At 39.5% G+C, this 21,809-nt stretch overlaps 2 pseudogenes; one reads left to right on the top strand and one right to left on the bottom strand.

Annotated features, from left to right (window-relative positions):
- The first annotated feature begins 64 nt into the window (after positions 1 to 64).
- On the top strand, positions 65 to 7,608 carry LOC133317056 (uncharacterized; annotated as a pseudogene).
- A 3,220-nt stretch (positions 7,609 to 10,828) lies between these two features.
- LOC133317055 (uncharacterized) lies at positions 10,829 to 16,937 on the bottom strand (annotated as a pseudogene).
- Positions 16,938 to 21,809: the final 4,872 nt, after the last annotated feature.

The following is a 21,809-nucleotide window of genomic DNA, read 5'->3' as shown; positions in this document are numbered from 1 at the left end:
GTGGGACCAATTGCAAAAGGAGAGGGTAAGATATGAAGAACCATTGGTGGATAGTTGGGTGGAGATGAAAAGGCTAATGAGAAGAAGATTTATTCCTTCCCATTATCATAGAGACCTTCACAATAAACTTCAAAGGCTTACACAAGGTAACAAGAGTGTAGATGAGTATTATAAAGAGATGGAGGTTTCCTTGATTAGAGCAAATGTTAGTGAAGATCGGGAGGCTACTATGGCACGTTTCTTGCATGGACTGAATAGTGACATAAGGGATGTTGTGGAGTTGCAAAATTATGTGGAGTTGGAGGATTTAGTGCATCAAGCTAGTAAGGTAGAACAACAACTCAAGAGAAAGGGTGTCATGAGGAAAAACTCTTCTAATTTTAATTCTTCAAATTGGAAGGACAAAAATAAGGAGGGAGGTACTTCATCAAGCAACCCTACTGCTGCACCTCAAAGAACTCAAATTAAGTCCAATGAGACCCCTAAGAAGACAAGGAGTAGTGAAATAAAATGTTTCAAGTGTTTGGGAAGAGGTCACATAGCTTCAGAATGTCCAACTAAGAAGACTACGTTACTTAAAGAGGATGGAGAGATTACTAGTGAGTCTTCTTCAGATTCTGCCTCACATGATGATGAAGATGAGTATGACGAGGAAATTATACCGGAAGGAGATTTGTTTATGGTAAGAAGGATGTTGGGTAGCCAGGTAAAAGACATGGATGATAGTCAAAGAGAGAACATTTTTCATACTAGATGCCTTATCCAAGGAAAGGTATGTTCTTTAATTATTGATGGAGGGAGTTGTACCAATGTTGCAAGTGCTAGAATGGTGTCTAAATTGGGCATGGAAACCAAACCTCACCCGCTGCCATATAAGCTTCAATGGCTTAGTGAGGATGGTGAAATGACCGTAAGCAAACAAGTGGCGGTGAACTTCTCCATAGGAAAGTATGATGATACAGTTTTATGTGATGTGGTACCAATGGAGGCTTGTCATTTGCTTCTTGGGAGTCCTTGGCAATATGATATGAAAGTTATACATGATGGTTACACCAACAAATTCTCTTTTGTGCATGAAGAATGCAAGACTATTCTTGCACCTTTGACTCCAAGAGAAGTTAGTGAGGATCATTTGAAAATGAGAGATAAAAGAAAGCAAGAGAGAAAAGAAAGTGGAGAGAAAAAGGGGAAAGAGAGTGGAAGAGAGCAAGAAAAAGAGAGAAAAACACAAAATTTGTTTATAAAAGAAAAAGAGGTGAAAAAGGCTATACAATTGAAAAAGCCAATGCTCTTACTTTTGAGTAAAGAGTGTAATAATATCAAAGATGATCCTACTAACTCTCTTCCAAATGAGATTTCTTCTTTGTTGCACATTGAACATCAAATTGATCTCGTGCCTGCATTGCCTAATAGGCCAGCCTATAGGAATAACCCTCAAGAGACCGAGGAGATTCAGAGACAAGTTGAAGACTTGATGAAAAGAGGATGGGTGCAAGAAAGCCTAAGTCCATGTGCAGTCCCAGTCCTTTTAGTGCCTAAGAAAGATGGAACCTAAAGAATGTGCACTGACTGTAGAGCCATCAATAACATCACGGTAAAGTATAGACATCCTATTCCTAGATTGGATGATTTATTGGATGAATTGCATGGTGCTTGTTTCTTCTCTAAAATTGATTTAAAAAGTGGATACCATCAAATTAGGATTAGAGAAGGGGATGAATGGAAAACAGCTTTTAAAACTAAATATGGGCTGTATGAATGGTTGGTTATGCCCTTTGGTTTAACCAATGCTCCTAGTACCTTCATGAGACTAATGAATCATGTGTTAAGGGAGTTTCTAGGAAAGTTTGTTGTGGTTTATTTTGATGATATTCTGATTTATAGCAAATCCTATGATGATCATCTTGTGCACTTGAGGTATGTTGTGGAAGCACTAAGGCATGAGAAATTGTATGCTAACATGGAAAAATGTGTGTTTTGTATAGACCATGTTGTTTTTCTTGGTTTTGTTGTTAGCTCACAAGGAGTGCAAGTTGATCAAGAGAAGGTGAAATCTATTCAAGAGTGGCCAACTCCTAAGAATGTAAGTGAGGTGAGAAGCTTTCATGGCTTAGCCAGTTTCTATAGGAGATTTGTTAAAGATTTCAGTACCATAGCTGCACCCTTGAATGAAGTGATTAAAAGGCACGTTGGTTTCAAATGGGGTGAAAAACAAGAGCAAGCCTTTGTTGCTCTCAAGGAAAAATTGACACATGCACCTATTCTTGTATTGCCTAATTTTTCTAAATCTTTTGAGATTGAATGTGATGCATCTAATGTGGGGATAGGGGCTGTTTTGATGCAAGAGGGGCATCCCATTGCCTATTTTAGTGAAAAACTGAATGGGGCTGCTCTTAATTATTCCACATATGATAAGGAATTGTATGCATTGGTAAGGGCATTGCAAACATGGCAACACTATCTCTTGCCCAAAGAGTTTGTCATCAACAGTGACCATGAGTCCTTAAAGTACTTAAAAGGACAAGGCAAGCTTAACAAAAGGCATGCCAAATGGGTTTCTTGGAGCAGTTTCCCTATGTGATCAAGCACAAGAAAGGTAAGTCTAATGTAGTTGCAAATGCACTTTCAAGAAGGTATGCCTTGTTCTCTACTCTTGAAACTAAGTTCATTGGTTTTGATCATATTAAGGCATTGTATGAGCATGATCCAGACTTTGCACAAATCTATAAAACTTGTGTGGATGCTGCTCAAAATGGATTTTTTAGGCATAATGATTACTTGTTTAAAGAAAAGAGATTGTGTGTTTCTAAAGGTTCCATTAGGGAATTACTTGTGAAAGAGGCACATGCGGGGGGATTAATGGGACATTTTGGAATCCAAAAGACTCTAGACATGCTGCATGAACATTTTTATTGGCCACACATGAAGCGTGATGTACATAAATTGTGTGAAAGATGCATTGTATGTAAGCAGTCTAAGTCTAAATTATTGCCTCATGGGTTGTATACTCCTTTACCTATTCCAGATTGCCCTTGGATTGATATTTCTATGGATTTTGTGTTAGGACTACCTCGGTCTAAAAATGGTAAAGATTCTTTTTTTGTTGTGGTGGACAGGTTTTCTAAGATGGCACATTTCATTCCGTGCAAAAAGGTTGATGATGCAATCCATATTGCTGATTTGTTCTTCAAGGAAGTGGTAAGACTACATGGGCTTCCAAGAAGCATTGTCTCTGATCGTGATACTAAATTCTTAAGCCATTTTTGGAGGACATTATGGAGTAAGTTGGGGACTAAACTTCTCTTTTCTACTACTTGTCATCCACTAACTGATGGCCAAACTGAGGTAGTGAATAGAACTCTTTCTTCTCTTTTGAAGGCTGTAATTAAAAAGAACATCAAGTCATGGGAACAATGTTTGCCCCACGTTTAGTTTGCATATAACCGGGCAGTTCATAGTGCTACTCATTATTCTCCTTTTGAAATTGTTTATGGCTTTAACCCTCTCACTCCTCTTGATTTGCTACCTTTGCCTAACAACTCTATTTTTCAGCATAAAGATGGTAAGAGTAAGGCTGAATATGTGCGAAAACTACATGAAAGGGTAAAAGCAAACATTGAGAAAAGGGTAGAGAGCTATGCTAAGCAGGCAAATAAAGGAAGGAAGAAGGTAATTTTTGAACCAGGTGATTGGGTTTGGGTTCATTTGCGAAAAGAGAGGTTCCCTTCCCAAAGGAAATCTAAGCTTCAACCAAGAGGAGATGGCCATTTCCAAGTGCTGTCCAAAATTAATGATAATGCCTACAAAATAGACCTTCCTGGTGAGTATGGTGTAAGTGCTACTTTTAATGTGGCTGATTTGTCCCTTTTTGATGCAGGAGACGAGGATTACAATTTGAGGACAAATTCTTCTAAAGAAGGAGGGAATGATGAGGACATAGGAGGTGGCATGACCACGACAACAAACTTGGAGGACATACAAGGTCTTGGAGGCCCAATGACAAGAGCAAAAGCTAAAAAGGCTAAAGAGGCTCTAAATCTCTTGGTGACCATTTTACTTGAGACAAGCCCAAGTCTAAAGGAAGAAGAGCCCAAAATGATACACTTAATTCAAATTGAAGACCTTGAAGAATAAGCCTCAATGGATATGCATGAAGGTTTTATTTTACTTGGCCCAAATTCTGCACTTAATTTTATTTTCTTATATTTAGTTAAACTTTTTGTAATAAGGCTTATTGGGCTGGATTATTGGGCTGTCTATTTTCTTTTATGTGTAAGCACTTTTAGGTTAAACTCAATATGGTTGTTGCCCACTCTATAAGGGAACACCATGGCTTTTGAAGACAGATTTGGAATATCAAGTTAACCTATTTTGGTGAGACTAGTTCTCTTGGGTTCTTTTGAGAATCTCTGAACTTATCAAGGGCATCAATCCTTGTGGCGGCGTTCTTGGGCTTATCAATTCTTTGGAATTGTGGCGCCTACCTATAATCCTTAAACTCCAATTTCGTTCTATATTATCTTTGATTCATATCTCCCGAATTCCTTATCATTTTCCGGTGATTCTTGTGCCAAAATCGTGATTCAGGAAGCCATCTTTCACCTCGTTTTGGAATCACCCAAATCTGAGGTCCGTAGCGTGAGATACATTCTATTTTTAACAGTACGTGTTGGCGGCTGAATTTGGAGTTATAATTTTCCATTCCTAGTAGATCCATTCCTCCAATCCTATTGGGGGATCATATCAGCACAAGCGATGATCGATGTGGAGTAAGGGAAACTGATCCTTAGGATGAACGAAGAAACAGTCACCATTGATGTCTTCGAATCAATGAAACATCCATCTGACGGAGGAGACTGTTTTATGATTGACATAATACAAAAAGTAATTGATGATACTATGAAAGAGGAGAGTTCCCCACTCTAGTTAGAACAAATCAACGAAGTTGAAATAGCCGAGAAAGAACCAGTGGTGGAAGAACTAGAAAGAAAGAAAGATGACATCCCTCTTGGAGCACCGAAGGTGGAGCTTAAGGAGTTACCTCCAAATTTGAAGTATGCCTTCCTTGGTGACAACAACACTTATCCAGGTCATCATCAATGTTGAGCTGTCAACAAAAGAAAAAGAGAAGCTTCTCAAAGTGCTGAAGAAACATAAAGCTGCCAGAGGATGGTCCTTCTCCGACTTGAAAGGTATAAATTCTTCCTTTTGTACTCATAAAATTCTAATGGAGGATGATATTAAACCTGTGAGGCAGCCGCAAAGGAGACTCAATTCAACCATGAAAGAGGTGGTAAGGAAGGAGGTAGTTAAACTGTTAGATGCAGGTATGATTTACCCTATATCTGACAGTGCATGGGTAAGTCCTGTACAAAGGTACCCAAGAAAGGTGGAGTCACTGTGGTAAGAAATGAGAACGAGTTGATTCCAACAAGGATAGTCACCGGGTGGAGGATATGTGTTGACTATAGAAGACTTAATGTAGCCACTCGGAAAGACCACTTCCCAATTCCTTTCTTGGACCAGATGTTGGAGAGACTAGCTGGCCATGCCTTCTACTGCTTCCTAGATGGGTACTTCGGCTACAACCAAATAGCAGTAGCTCCAGAAGATCAAGAGAAGACAGCATTCACATGCGCTTACGGAGTCTTCGCTTACCGGAGGATGCCTTTCGGCCTGTGCAACGCTCCTGCAACTTTTCAAAGGTACTTGCTTTCCATCTTCTCTTATATGATTGAAAAATCTATTGAGATCTTCATGGATGACTTTTCTATTTTTGGTCCCTCTTTTGACATTTGTTTAGAAAATCTATCTTGTGTTTTACAAAGATGTCAAGAGAGTAATCTTGTTTTAAATTGGGAAAAATGCCACTTCATGGTAAAAGATGGCATAGTTTTGGGACACAAAGTGTCCAAAGAAGGTATAGAAGTTGATGGAGCTAAGATATCTGTTATTGAGAAACTTCCCCCTCCCTCTAACGTTAAAGGCATTCGAAGTTTTCTCGGTCATGCAGGTTTCTACAGACGCTTTATCAAGGACTTTTCCAAGATAGCAAAGCCACTAGGCAAGCTGTTGGTCAAGGATGAGGAATTCAACTTCACTGATGAATGTTTGTTAGCATTTAATATTTTAAAAGATCAATTGACCACTGCACCTATAATCACTGCACCTAATTTTACACTACCTTTTGAATTAATGTGTGATGCTAGTGATTATGCTATAGGAGCTGTCTTAGGACAAAGAAAGAATAAATTGTTGCATGTGATTTATTATGCTAATAAAATTCTGAATGATGCACAAATGAATTATGCAACCACTGAAAAAGAATTACTAGCAGTTGTCTATTCATTTGATAAATTTAGACCATATTTGCTGGGGTCTAAAGTAATTGTTTACACTGATCATGCTGATTTAAAGTATTTGTTGAATAAGCAGGATGCAAAGCCACGATTACTTAGGTGGATGCTGCTCCTTCAAGAATTTGAAGTGGAGATCAGAGACAAGAAAGGTGTAGAAAACTTGGTGGCTGATCACCTCTCCCGAATTCAAGAAAAAGATCTTCAAGACGGACCTGAGCTGAAGATCAGAGAGGAATTTCTCAATGAGCAAATTATGGCTATAAATGTTATCTCGGATCCATAACCGAAGGAAGTAAAGAACACAAATACACCTCCATGGTTTGCAGATTTCGCAAATTTTAAAGCAGCAGGAGAAATTCCAGTAGACTCCAGATGGCAACAAAGAAAGAAGTTTTTACATGATGTCAAGAAATACTTATGGGATGAGCCGTTCCTTTTCTACAGATGTGCTGATGGAGTAATAAGGCGGTGCATTCCAGAAGAAGAGATGAAAGACATCTTGTGGCACTGTCATGGTTCCAGCTACGGTGGACACTTCGCAGGAGAAAGAATAGCCGCAAAGGTTCTGATGAGTGGCTTCTATTGGCCAACACTCTACAAGGATGCAAGGAAGTTCGTGGAATCATGTGATAGATGTCAAAGAACGGGGAATATCTCTATGAGACATGAAATTCCCCTCAATAATATATTGGAGGTTGAAATCTTCGATGTATGGGGAATAGACTTCATGGGACCTTTTCCTCCTTCCTACGGCAACAAATACATCCTTGTTGCGGTTGATTACGTCTCCAAGTGGGTTAAGGCTGTTGCCCTTCCTACTGATGATGCTCAGGTGGTCATCGCGTTCCTAAAAAGAAATATATTCGTTCGATACGGAGTACCGCGAGCAATCATAAGTGACGGCGGAACACACTTTGACAACAAACAAGTGGAATACGTGCTGGCTAAATGCGGCGTGAAGCATAAGATTGCAACACCATATCATCCGCAAACAAGTGGTCAAGTGGAGATTTCCAACCGAGAGCTGAAACGTATCTTGGAGAAAACAGTGGGAAGCTCCAGAAAAGATTGGTCCAAGAAGCTTGATGATGCACTGTGGGCATACCGGGCTGCCTTTAAGACACCAATAGGTATGTCCCCTTTCCAATTACTGTTCGGAAAAGCTTGTCACTTACCAGTGGAATTGGAACACAAAGCACTGTGGGCAATCAAATACCTGAACTTCGACTCCAAAACAGCAGTTGAATAAAGGTTGCTTCAACTGGATGAGTTCGACAAGTTCAGACTCTCTGCGTACGAAAGTGCAAGCCTGTACAAAGAGAAGACGAAGAAGTGGCACGACAAGAAGATCCTGCCTCGAGACTTTAAGGTAGGGAATCAGGTATTACTCTTTAACTCTCGTCTTCGTCTCTTTCCTGGGAAACTAAAGTCCCGATGGCCGGGAGCGTTCATCGTAAGGAACATGAAATCATATGGAGCAGTCGAGATCAGTCCACTGGATTCCGATAGGAGCTTCACAGTGAATGGTCAACGGATGAAACTATACATGGGAGGAGAAATAGACAGGGGAACAACCACCGTTGTCCTTGTAGAGGTAACTTAAGTCATAAACGTCAGGCTCGTGACGTTAAACAAGTGCTGATGGGTAGGCAAACCCATGATTTACTGTTTTATTTTTAAATTTAATTTCATTTTATTGTGATTTCAAGAAAAGAAAAAAAAATAGTTATGGTTAAGTTACAGGAAGCAGAAAAGAAGACTCAAGCAGCCAAGGTATGTGAAATTTTAGAAGTTTTCCAAAAAAATTTGAGAGCGTTTAAACGTGCTAAAGAACCCAAATACGAAAATCTCACTGCCGGTGAGCGTTTTGGCGCGGACTTGAACGCTAAAACGCTCTGGATAGGCTAAATTAAGTGATCGAAGAGCACGTTTTGGCGTGCTCCTGGGTGCCAAAACGCGCTCATATGCTCACAGGGCCTAGCTCTCTGCCTTAGAGCGTTTTAGCGGCCAATCTGCGCGCTAAAACGCTCCTACGCGTCCCAGGTTTTTTAAAAGCTCTCCCCTCCCTCTCATTTTGGGCATTCTTTCATATCTTCACCATTCCCTCATTTGCACTCTCATCTCTCTTCTATTTGCATTACTCCACAACCTCAAGCATATCTCTGTCATCTTTTCCACAAGAAAATCCTGGTATGTTAATCCCCTCACCATCTCTAAATCATTGTAATGCTTTAACTAGTAGATCCATATGCATTTACGAAAGCATGGGGGATCGATGGGTTACTAGAATAGAACCTAGGGTTCCAAATTAAAATTGGGTTTGCTTGAATACTCATGGCAAGTGCCAATTTATAAGACGAGGATGTCAATTAGAGCTATTTCTTATGCATTGATATGATTGATGTGGATCTATCATGATTACATTTTGGTTAAATACTATATCCTTAGACACGCACACCAACTGATTGACAAAAGGTTACATAGATTGTGCACATAAAATCCTTATTCGGTTGACTGAAAAAAAGAGAGGAATAGCATGAATTAATTGTATGGTAAGTATAATTACATACATCTTTTTGGTTGGTAACTGTGATATATGCTGATTGATTGTGGGGCTAAATTAGAAATTAAAACATGATTGGGAATTACTTTGGGTTTCAATAAAATGGTGAACAATGTTTTGAGCATGCACTCTAAATATGGAAATTCAAGTATAGGCATCATTTGGCAAGTTTAACATGCATATGTAATTATCACTTCTCCAGGCTCCCCAAATACATTACACTCACTTTCATCAATACAAGAATTCTAGTTATGCATAAAAGCTCTCCTTCGAATGAGATACATAATATTTTAGCTGAAGTCTTTTGATGTTCACAATGTATGAAAAGTAAAATTGTTGATGTATTCTCTGTCATACAGTCAATACTTTCTACAAGATAAAATCTAGTTTTGACTCATACATTGCATTTGACTTGGAATGAATTTCTGAATTTCAGGACATGTCTACTAGGAGCAAAAATCCTAAGCGGACCAAGTGAACCCACGGGGTGCATCCAGTTCTAGGCCAGTAGCTGAAGCTGGATATGATGAACACCAGTTCCGGTCTGAAGCTCATGCTAACAGGTTCCATGAAATGATTAAGAAGAAACCCTTTGTCTGAGAAAGGGAATTTTATCTGAAGCAAGGGCAGCATCCAGATTTCTACAATATCATGCTAGCCAATGGATGGAGGAAATTCGGGAGACTACCCGTAGCAGCTATAGAAGAACTGGCTAGAGAATTCTATGCCAATGCTTACACAGTTGAGCAGGGGATGAACATGGAATATGTTAGTTATGTGAGAGGCAAGGAGATACGATACAATGCCACTGCAATTCAAGCAATTCTTCAGACTGCTAACCATGACAGAACTACACAGAGGACTTGCAGGTTTCAAACAAAACTTGCAACCATTGAATATGAAAGAAATGATCCTTTTGGAGTAGCTAAGCCGGTTCTCTGGGGTATAACACTTCCCGGAGAAAAGTGGAACCCAACAAAAGACCACAGCCAACCAAAAAGGATCTGGTTAAAGCAACTGGACAATGTGGCCAAAGTGTGGCATCACTTCATAAAAAGCAACATCATGCTAAGCTCGAATCAAACTGAGATTGTGGTGAAAAGAGCTATGCTGATTTATACTATCATGGAGGGACTGCGGGTGGGTTTGCCTAGGATACTAGCTGATAGCATCTATGATATGGCCCACAAAAAGGACAAGACAGCTGCCATTGGATATGCTTCTCTGATCCAGAGTTTATGTGCAGAGCCAGGGGTAGAGATCCCCACTGAAGGAAATACCATTCCCTTGCGTCCCAAGATAGACTCCAAATATATTTCTACCTATATAGGAGGATCCTCTGTTGAGAGAGATGATGATATGAACCTCAAGAGAAGTGGCCGGATTGATCAACTAGGAATGGAATTTATGCCCAAAATACAGCCTCCAACGCGTCCTGGCTAAAAAAATGATCATATCTCACGCTGTACAACTCGGAATTGAGTGATTCCAAAACGAGGTGAAAGAGCACGTTTCAAAATGCAAAATTGACCCAAGAATCACCGAAAACGGACAAGTGGGTCGCGACATCTGATCTGGGGTAGGGTAAAATGGAAATCGATGATGTAGGGTTTAGCGTTGATTTTGTTGGACTTTTGGGAACAAAAAAAAAGAAATTAAAACAAGAAACAAGGGTAGGAAGGCGCCACAATCCAAGGATTGATAAGCCTAAGAACGCCACAAGGTTAAGAACCCTTGATAAGTTCAGAGATTCTCAAAAGAACCCAAGAGAACTAGTCTCACCAAAATAGGTTAACTTGATATTCAAAATCTGATTACAAGAGTTGTATGCTCCCTTATTTATACTTGGAACATCCCTCCAAGAATAGGAAAAGACTAGCAAATGAAAAGACATTAATCATCCCCACTAAGCATTTATTACATTGATGACATTAGCTAAATTCTGATTGGAATATGGCTTGGACTTGATGTCTTCATGATAAGTCCACATTTGCAGAATTAGCCCACTAAGAGCTTCTGTAAACTTCTTGGCCCTTGACCTTGTGATTGGCCCATTTGGCAATTGCAATGGATCATTTGGCATTATCTCCTTATTCATATTAGTGATTCCACCTCCTATGTCTTCATCATTCCCTCATTCTTGAGAAGAATTTGCCCTCAAATTGTAGTCCTCTTCTCCTACATCAAAAGGGGACAAATCAGCCACATTAAAAGTAGCACTTACACCATACTCACCAGGGAGGTCTATCTTGTAGGCATTATCATTAATTTTGGACAGGACTTGGAAAGGTCCATCTCCTCTTGGTTGAAGCTTAGATTTCCTTTGGGAAGGGAACCTCTCTTTTCGTAGATGAACCCAAACTCAATCACCTGGTTCAAACACAACCTTCTTCCTGCCTTTATTAGCTTGTCTAGTATAGCTCTCTACCTTTTTTTAATTTGTGTCTTTACCTTCTCATGTAATTTACGAACATATTCAGCCTTAGTCCTGCCATCAGTATGCTTTAAAACAGAGTTTTTAGGTAAAGGTAGCAAATCAAGAGGAGTGAGAGGGTTAAATCCATAAACAATTTCAAAAGGAGAATAACCAGTAGTGCTATGAACTACCCTATTATATGCAAACTCAACATGGGGAAGACATTCTTCCCATAACTTAATATTTTTTTTTATTACAGCACTTAAAAGAGAAGAAAGAGTTTTATTCACTACCTCAGTTTTCCCATCAGTTTGTGGATGACAAGTAGTAGAAAAGAGAAGTTTAGTTCCGAGCTTACTCCATAAGGTCCTCCAAAAGTGACTTAAAAATTTTAAATCTCGATCAGAGACAATGCTTCTAGGAAGCCCATGGAGTCTTACCACATCTTTGAAGAACAAGTCAGCAACGTGGCATGCATCATCAACCTTTTTGCATGGGATAAAATGCTGCATCTTAGAAAACCTGTCCACCACAACGAAAATAGAATCCTTGCCATTTCTAGATCGAGGTAGTCCTAACACAAAATCCATAGAGATATCAATCCAGGGGAAGTTAGGAATTGGCAAAGGATTATACAGCCCATGCGGCATTACTTTAGATTTAGACTTCTTGCATACAATACATCTTTCACACAGTTTTTGTATATCATGTTTCTTATGTGGCCAGTAGAAATATTCATGCAACATGTCTAAAGTCTTTTGGATCCCAAAATGTCCCATTAATCCCCCCTCATGTGCCTCCCTCACAAGTAGCTCTCTAATGGAACTTTTAGGCCCACACAATCTCTTCTCTTTAAACAAGTAATCATTATGCCTAAAGAAACCATTTTGGGCAGCATGCACACAAGATTTATAGATTTGTGAGAAGTCTGGATCATGCTCATACAATGCTTTAATATGCTCAAAGCCAATGAACTTAGTTTCAAGAGTAGAGAACAAAGCAAACCTTCTTGAAAGTGCATCTGCTACCACATTGGACTTACCTTTCTTGTACTTGATCACGTAGGGAAATTGCTCCAAGAACTCAACCCATTTGGCATGCCTTTTGTTAAGCTTGCCTTTCCCTTTTAAGTACTTTAAGGACTCATGGTCACTATGGATAACAAACTCTTTGGGCAAGAGATAGTGCTGCCATGTTTGCAAAGCCCTTACCAATGCATACAATTCTTTATCATATGTGGAATAATTAAGGACGGCCCCATTTAATTTTTCACTAAAATAAGCAATGGGATGTCCCTCTTGCATCAAAACTGCCCCTATCCCCACATTGGATGCATCACATTCAATCTCAAAAGATTTGGCAAAATTAGGCAATGCGAGAATAGGTGCATGGGTCAATTTTTCTTTGAGAGCAGCAAAAGCTTGCTCTTGTTTTTCGCCCCATATAAAACCCACATGCCTTTTAATCACTTCATTCAAGGGTGCAACCATTGTACTAAAATCTTTGACAAACCTCCTATAGAAACTAGCTAAGCCATGAAAGCTCCTTACCTCACTTACATTCTTAGGAGTTGGCCACTCTTGAATAGCTTTCACCTTCTCTTGATCAACCTGCACTCCTTGTGAGCTAACAACAAAACCAAGAAAAACTACATGTTCCATACATAACTCACATTTTTCCACATTAGCATGCAATTTTTCACGCCTTAGAGCTTCTAAAACACACCTCAAATGCACAAGATGATCATCATAGGATTTACTATAAATCAGAATATCATCAAAATAAACCACAACAAATTTTCCTAGAAATTCCCTTAACACATGATTCATTAATCTCATGAAGGTACTAGGAGCATTGGTTAAACCAAAGGGCATAACCAACCATTCATACAACCCATATTTAGTTTTAAAAGCTGTTTTCCATTCATCCCCTTCTCTAATCCGAATTTGATGATATCCACTTTTCAGATCAATTTTAGAGAAGAAACAAGCACCATGCAATTCATCCAATAAATAATCCAATCTAGGAATGGGATGTCTATACTTTACCGTGATATTATTGATGGCTCCACAGTCAGTGCACATCCTCCAAGTCCCATCTTTCTTAGGCACTAGAATGACTGGAACTGCACATGGACTTAAACTTTCCACTTTTTGCATCAAGTCTTCAACTTGCCTTTGAATCTCCTTGGTTTCTTGGGGTTACTCCTATTATCTGGCCTATTAGGTAATGAAGCTCCTGGAATGAGATCAATTTGATGTTCTGTGCCTCTTAGAGGGGGTAGTCCTTGAGGCACCTCTTTGGAAAAGACATCTTCAAATTCCTGCAACAAAGAAGAAACCTCATTTGGAAGAGAGTTAGTAGTACCTGCATCTTTTAAATTACTCTCTTTACTCAAAAGTAAAAGCATTTGCTTTTGCAAATGCATAGCCTTTTTCACCACTTTTTCTTTTATAAACAGGTTCGGTGCATTCCTCTCCTTCTCTTTTTCTCTTCCACTCTCTTTTTCTCTTTTCTTTTCACTCACTTTTTCTTTTCTCTCTTGTTTTCTTTTATCTCTCATTTTTTATTGATCCTCACTAACTTCTCTTGGAGTCAAAGGCGCAAGAGTTGTCTTGCGTTCTTTATGTACAAAAGAGAATTTATTGGTGTATCCATCATGTATAACTTTCTTATCGTATTGCCAAGGTCTCCCAAGAAGCAAATGACAAGCCTCTATGGGCACCACATCACACAAAACTGTATCATCATACTTCCCTATGGAGAAATCCAACTCCACTTGCTTACTTACAGTTACTTCACCATCCTCACTAAGCCATTGAAGCTTGTATGGCTGTGGGTGAGGTTTAGTCTCCAATCCTAATTTAGACATCATTCTAGCACTTGCAACATTAGTACAACTCCCCCCATCAATAATTAAAGAACATACCTTTCCTTGGATGAGGCATCTAGTATGGAAAATGTTCTCCTTTTGGCTCTCATCCACGTCTCTTGCTTGATTGCCCAACATCCTTCTCACCATAAACAAATCTCCTTCCGGTATAGTTTCCACTTCATACTCCTCTTCATCACTAGGTGGGGCAGAATCTGAAGCAGAGTCGCTAATAATCTTTCCATCCTCCTTAAGTAGCATAGTCTTCTTAGTTGGACACTCTGAAGCTATATGACCTCTTCCAAGACACTTGACATTTTATTTCACTACTCCTTGTCCTTTTAGGGACCTCATTGGACTTAGTTTGAGTCTTTTGAGGTGCAGCACTGGAATTGTTTGAGGAAGTACCTCCATCCTTCTTATGTCTTTCCTTCCAACTTGGAGAATTAAAATTAGAAGAGCTCCTTCTCATGACACTCTTTCTCTTATGTTGCTGTTCTACCTTAGTAGCTTGATGCACTAAGTCCTCCAACTCCACATAATTTTGCAACTCCACAACATCCCTTATATCACTATTCAGCCCCTGTAAGAAACGTGCCATAGTAGCCTCTCGATCTTCACTAATATTAGCTCTAATCAAAGACACATCCATCTCTTTATAATACTCATCTACACTCTTGTTACCTTGTGTGAGCCTTTGAAGTTTATTGTGTAGTTCTCTATTATAATGAGAAGGGAAAAATCTTCTTCTCATTAACCTTTTCATCTCTTCCCAACTACCCACCAAGGGTTCTCCATATCTCACCCTCTCTTTTTTTAATTGGTCCCACCAAATGAGAGCATAATCAGAAAACTCCATGGCTGCCACCTTCATCTTCTTATCTTCCGTGTAGTTGTGGCATGCAAATAATTGCTCAATCTTCAATTCCCACTCCAAATAGGCCTCGGGATCATTTTTCCCTTTGAAATGTGGTATGTTCAGCTTCACTCCCTTAATTATATCCTCTCTAGCAACATCCTCATTATCTCTTCTCCTTCTATCAACCCTTCTTCTACCTCCATCATCATCATGAGTCCCTTTATTTTCTAAATGCTCAATTCTCTCATATAAGTCCTCTGTTTGCTCCCTCATCATCGTTTGCATTCGATCCATAATGGCATCGATTAGCAACCTGTTTTCTCTCTCAGGAGGAGGGCTACCTGCACCACCCGTACCTGCCATAATTCAAGAAAAAAAAAACAAAAGTGAAAGCAATAGGACCTCACCACACCTCTCACGTGTTTACACTCTTAGAGATGTATCACTCGTGTTTGTTGCTCTCTATTAGGCTTTTGTATAAAATGCTCTCTTGCCTTTTACCACTCAATAGCTCTCTTTAAGTTCTTAATAGAATCTCCAAGAACACTCAAGAGTACAACATAGAACTCAACAAAATAGTGGTGACACGAACCATAGATTGAAAAGATGTCAAAAGAGACAAAAGACAAAGAAGAACAGGTTAAAAGAAAGATTTGAGGAAAACTCTTATGACTTGATTCAAAAAGGTGGTGTGTATTTGAGCTAAATAACAAGCTGCTGTATTTTTTTTTTAACTTGAAACTTTTTTTAAAAATTTTTGCCTTACTGTAGCAAACTAAATTTTCAACAGCAATCACTTTTTTTTTAACACGGGATGCCTCTAATAATTGAAATTTGTAATTTTGAAATGAAACATGAAATTGGAGTAATTGAGAACGAAACTAGACAGAATTCTCAACAAAACAAGCTATTAATTAACATACTAACAACATACTACTCAAGACACACGAATTGAAAGGATTAAAGTTCATGAACAATGATGAACATGGATGAACACCAAGAACGCAACTACAGAAATGTATGAACTGAACAAGAAATTGGAAGAAAGAACAAACTAGGGAATAAACACAAAGGTTGAAACAAAATTACACAGCTCAAATTTAGAAAACAATTTTTAGGGTAAAAGTGTTACCAAGAATTTAACTTCATTCCAAACCTAGAACTGAGCTCTGATACCAAATGATATGAACCTCAAGAGAAGTGACCGGATTGGATCAACTAGGAATGGAATTTAAGCCCAAAATTCAGCCTCCAACGCGTCCTGGCTAAAAAATGATCATATCTCACGCTGCACAACTCGGAATTGAGTGATTCCAAAACGAGGTGAAAGAGCACGTTTTAAAACGCGAAATAGACCTAAGAATCACCGAAAACGGACAAGTGGGTCGCGAGATCTGATCTAAGGTAGGGTAAAATGAAAATTAAAAACAAGAAACAAAGGTAGGAAGGCGCCACAATCCAAGGATTGATAAGCCTATGAACGCCACAAGGTTAAGAACCCCTTGATAAGTTCAGAGATTCTCAAAAGAACCCAAGAGAACTAGTCTCACCAAAATAGGTTAACTTGATATTCAAAATCTGATTACAAGAGTTGTATCCTCCCCTTTATTTATACTTGGAACATCCCTCCAAGAATAGGAAAAGACTAGCAAATGAAAAGACACAAATCATCCCCACTAAGCATTTATTACATTGATGACATTAACTAAATTCTGATTGGGATATGGCATGGACTTGATGTCTTCATGATTAGTCCACATTTGCAGAATTAGCCCACTAAGAGCTTCCGTAAACTTCTTGGCCCTTGACCTTGTGATTGGCCCATTTGGCAATTGCAATGGATCATTTGGCATTGTCTCCTTATTCATTGATGCCACCTCCTATGTCTTCATCATTTTGTTCGGCCAAACCTCAAGCCTAGGAGCTGAAAACTCGATTCCTTGAAAGGAAAAGCGCTACACTTAAATTCTGACTCATCTTCTCTTCTTCCATGTATGGCCGCAGACATACATCCTTAGAGCTGTATACCCAAATTCTTGCGAGGAAGAGCCTTATACTTGAGTCAAATCACGTCTTCATAACATTTAAGAGCAAGTGAGCATCTTCTATCTTTCTTGTTTCTGATTTTAGCGCATGGAAATTAAGAACTGTTCCTCATTATGTTTCTGTTTTAATTCTTTGGTATGGGGAGAGGCGAAGGTGCCTCCCATGGCTGTGTTGGCTAATTTCTGAACCCCACTTGAAAGGATTTTTGTTGCATGCAAAAAGGTACAACCCAACAACAAACCCTTTTTGTTTACTCCACTATTCGGCTTGCATATGGGTGTCTTAAGAGGATAATTTTTGTTGTCAATCAATCTTCCTAATGTCCAGCCGTAAAAACCTTGGCTATTGCTGTAAGCATACGTACAGAATCTGATTTAGGACATTGGGAATAACTTCACTTTTAATTTGTTTAAGAAATCAAAGCTCCATAAGTAATGGTTTGATAAATGAAATTAGAAGCCTCTAATTGTTGGCCTGAAAACCGTGAAGAAAATTCTTAGGAAATTTGTTTATTCTTCAATTTCCATTTCTTGTTTCTGCCCTTGTTTCTGTTCACTTAGACATAGTACTTGGAAAACTCAAAAACCCTAAACGGTGAGCTTGGAAAATAGCTCTAGAGTAAATTATTGGACTGTTTTGTAGAATTATATTGTATGCCTAGTTTTGCATGTGGCAAATTAAATTGGATAGCATGTTAAGGACCCTTAGCGCATCAATGGCCTAGTAGAATTGGTTAGGTAGATAATTATATCATGAGCATTTTTTTACGCTAAGAAATCGAATCTGTATGTGATGGAGATTTTGGATTTCGTCGCCGTTAATTAGTTATTATATTAGTGCGAAGTCAGAAATTGGCTTTCATGGTGAAACGGCCTTGTACATAGAACATTCGGTTGGTATTGTTATTCCATCCTTTTGTTTCTGCTCATTTTAACCAGCCCTTAAATTAGTAGCTTTGAATGAGTTAAACGGAAGTGTACAACATGATTATAGGCCCCTAACGCACCTTAGGCATTGTAGGAATGGTTATGTAACTAAACAAATTAGGAACACCTAATACTAGCCTAAACCGAATCTAAAGTATAAGGGACTTGGACTTTCTTTCGCTGTTAACAAATTTGTGTATTAACCGGAAGTTCAAAAATTTATCTAGCATATGTAATTGGAAAGTCGGGTAAATACAAGAGTTAGGAGCATGGAAATTGATTGTAAATCGTAGGAAAAATAAATGTAAATTCTGACTTGGTACATATGTTTGTTAGGTGCGCACAATCCTAGCTAATTTGACTGTTTGATGATACTTGGTTAAATGACTGTAAAGACTCGAGGTAAGTGTTTGGTGGTATTACCTAATGTGACTATTAGCTAGCGTATAGAATTGTGAATTATTGCTCACATGTGCCTTGGATTAATGTGCTGTCATATGCTATATGTATGCTGCCTATGAATGTGACAAGATGGAAAATCATGAATGAGAAGTAATTGTTATGTGGCAGCTTGGTACGGAAAGTACATGAAAGATATGCTATTATGATGATGATCTACTCATGCATATACACCTCATAATTCATTTGTTTCTTGTTTGTGTGTGAAGCATATCATGGCATACATGCACGAATTTCATGTTGTGCATGGATTAGAATATTTATATAAATATGCATACGATTGAGCACGCATCATATAGGCATCCCTCCGGTACCAGGGTATGGGACACTTGGCTTCAGTCCGCATAGGCCACAGTTGGAATTCACTTTTGAGGAGCCATTATCGATAATCCACTGTGTATGTTAGTACGTGCACGACGGTGCTATGAATGTACAAGGAAATGACGTTATATACGCACTAACAAGGAAATGGCGTTATATACGCACTATTATGACTATTATGAATATACATGACCATGGCGTTATATGCGCAATAAGATGATGATTAACAGTTGTACGAAATTTTACTGTTGATGTGACTGTTTTGGAATTTTGTGCCTAGTTTAATATTGTTGCATTATTGGTTTTGCTATCACACTACTGGGATTTTTCTCACCCCTTTTGGGGCTCAATTTTTATAAAATTGCAGGAGGACGAAAAAGCATTTGATGACATTGTTATTTGGATTTTTGTTGTTACCTGCTGCTGTTTGGATTTTTGTTGTTAACTGTTTGTCTGTTGGATGACTGAATTATTGGAATATTTTGGGAAGTTTGGATTACTGTTGGAAGCATTATTAGGCTACTGTTTTAAGATTTTTATGATCAGTTAGGACTTTGGAAAAATTCTGGAAACGTTTTGCGGAAACCATTTCTTAATGTTTTGAATGCAGTTTTATAAACCGTTTTATGAGCATTTTGCAAGTTATATTTAGTGGGGATACAGACCTTCGAATTGCTTATAATTTATATACGCGCGAAGCCCCACGTGTCTAGTTTCTGATCATATAAGTTTTACAATGAAATTTCTAAAGCACGATTTATTATGATTTTTGCACGAAGACAGGTTTTTCAAGAAAATGATTATTTTAGCAAGCCATATATTTCTCTAAGTTTTCACACTGTTTTAATTTCTTCTGACTTGATTTGAATACAAAATGTCAATGAGATGAAAAACAAATTTTCCAAACTTATCCGCTAATATTACAACTCTAATCCGCTTAGCAGACAACTCCCTTGGATGCATACAGGGGAGGGTGTCACAAATGACGTCATAATTGAACAGAAAAAGTTATTCCGCATTTTTATATTAAGCGTGGCTTAATACGATGACATGTTAACAAACCGCGTTAACACGGGGTGTTACATTTTATGGTATCAGAGCACTTTCTAGGAAAAAGCCTGTATGTATTGCAATAACTTAGGATGTTGGGTAGTGTGTCTGTCTCGTGTGTTCTCTCTGTTAGGTTTTATTATGATGATGCTTATGTGATCACATCGCGTGGGCCTGATCAACTCATTCTTTGTGTAACTTGTGCAGAGTCATGGTAATGCCTGGGAGGAATCGTGAGACCACTGAGGGTCAACCCGACCCGGTCCTGACTGCATTGGCTAAGATGCAGGCGGCTAAACTAGCCGATCAGGAGGACGCTAGATTGGCCAACCTGGCGATGATGGACGCTATTCTGGAGGCGAACCGGAAATCCGTTGAGGATGTTTTGGAGGCAAATCGACTGGCGTATATGACCATGCTTCGGGTCGTATTGGAGGAGACGAGAATCGGTTGTCATGACGGCCAACATCCTCCGCTGCCACCACCTCTATCCTCACACCCGTGTGGGAGTGGAGTTAGAGGGATGCTAGTGGGGAATGAATCCTCATTGCGTGAGTGCATCCCGTGTGGAGAGAATTATAAGGGTACTTGCGGGCAAGGACAAAGAGTATGTTTCAGATGTGGCCAGCCAGGCCATCTTATCAAAGAATGCGCTTCCAAAGTGGAGCGAGCCGCAAGAATACACAGTGTTTCAGTATGTCCCTTAGAAAGGACAGCTGGATCGACGTCTAAGGACTTCGAGAAAGTTCGTGTGAACCACGAGGCAAAGAAAATTAAAGAATTTGAGGCTATGAGAAACAGTCGTTCCATTTCCTAGAAGGGCAGGAAGTTTGGGGGCAGAGGTAAAAGGAAGCAGCTTCAAGTCAAACAACTGTGCAACAAATTCAAGAGGTCTATTTCTCTGGTAGATAACTTTACTAGACCTTTGATTATCCCGCAGTGTGTAGGTTGCGGAAAGGAGCATTTGGGACGATGTGCTACTAGAGAGTTGCTATGTTACAAATGCGGGAAGAGCGGCCATATTGCCAAGGATTGTTATAATTTAGTTGCTGGGGCTGCAGCAGTTCAGACGGCCCCCCTTCAGATGTTTCCTGGGAGTGCAGCGAGACCTCCTACTCCCAGATGCACGGGATGTGGGAAGTTTCATCTGGGGCTGTGTGCTACCGGCCATGCTATCTGTTTCCAGTGTGGCCAGGAGGGCCACTATGCTAGAGAGTGTCTGTCGTCTATGGCGAAGGTTGCAGCAGTTCAAACAGCTCCTATTCAGATGTTTCCTGCACCATCAGAGACTGACAGTGTTTATGCACTGGATCGCCAGCTGTCGGACCGAGCTCCGAACCTTGTCAGAGGTACTGTTTCCATTGAAGAATTATTGTTGATGTTTTGTTTGATTCCGGGGATACACATTCTTTATTGCAACCCCGATTGTTGTGGGGCTTGAGTTGCCCATGTTTGTGCTTTCTCCACCATTCGGTTGACCACTGCCACTGGAGAAAAGTGAGAGTCTACCACTGTACATCGAGATATCGTGTTTCAGTGGAATGGCCATGAGTTCTCGGTAGATCGGGTGGGATTATCATGGCTAATTTTGGAAATCATCCTTGGCGTGGATGGATTGTCCAATAATTGTGCGATGATTGATTGATTGATTGTTGTGCCTAGCGAGTGTTGATGTCTCCATGTGATTCCATAGCCAGTTCCTCGCCTTTTATTGCTACGGGCTAGGAGAGCCTTGTGAGCAGGGACATTGGTTATGTCATATTGGGAGGTTTGGTGAGTGGGACACAGGAAGATCACACTGACATTCCTGTGGTGAAGGAATTCCTCGAGGTGCTTCTGGAGGAGATTCCTGAGTGTCCGCCACAGTGGAAGATAGCGTTCTCTATTGAATTATTGCCTAGTGTGGGGCCTTGTTATTAGCTCCATACCGGATGTCGC

Source organism: Gastrolobium bilobum, unplaced genomic scaffold (genome assembly GCF_033153095.1).
Source record: "Gastrolobium bilobum isolate Gb01-03AN ecotype WA unplaced genomic scaffold, APGP_CSIRO_Gbil_v1 utg36731, whole genome shotgun sequence".
Classification (NCBI taxonomy): domain Eukaryota; kingdom Viridiplantae; phylum Streptophyta; class Magnoliopsida; order Fabales; family Fabaceae; genus Gastrolobium; species Gastrolobium bilobum.
The sequence above is the reverse complement of the archived record's forward strand: the minus strand, read 5'-3'. Positions and strand labels throughout refer to the sequence as shown.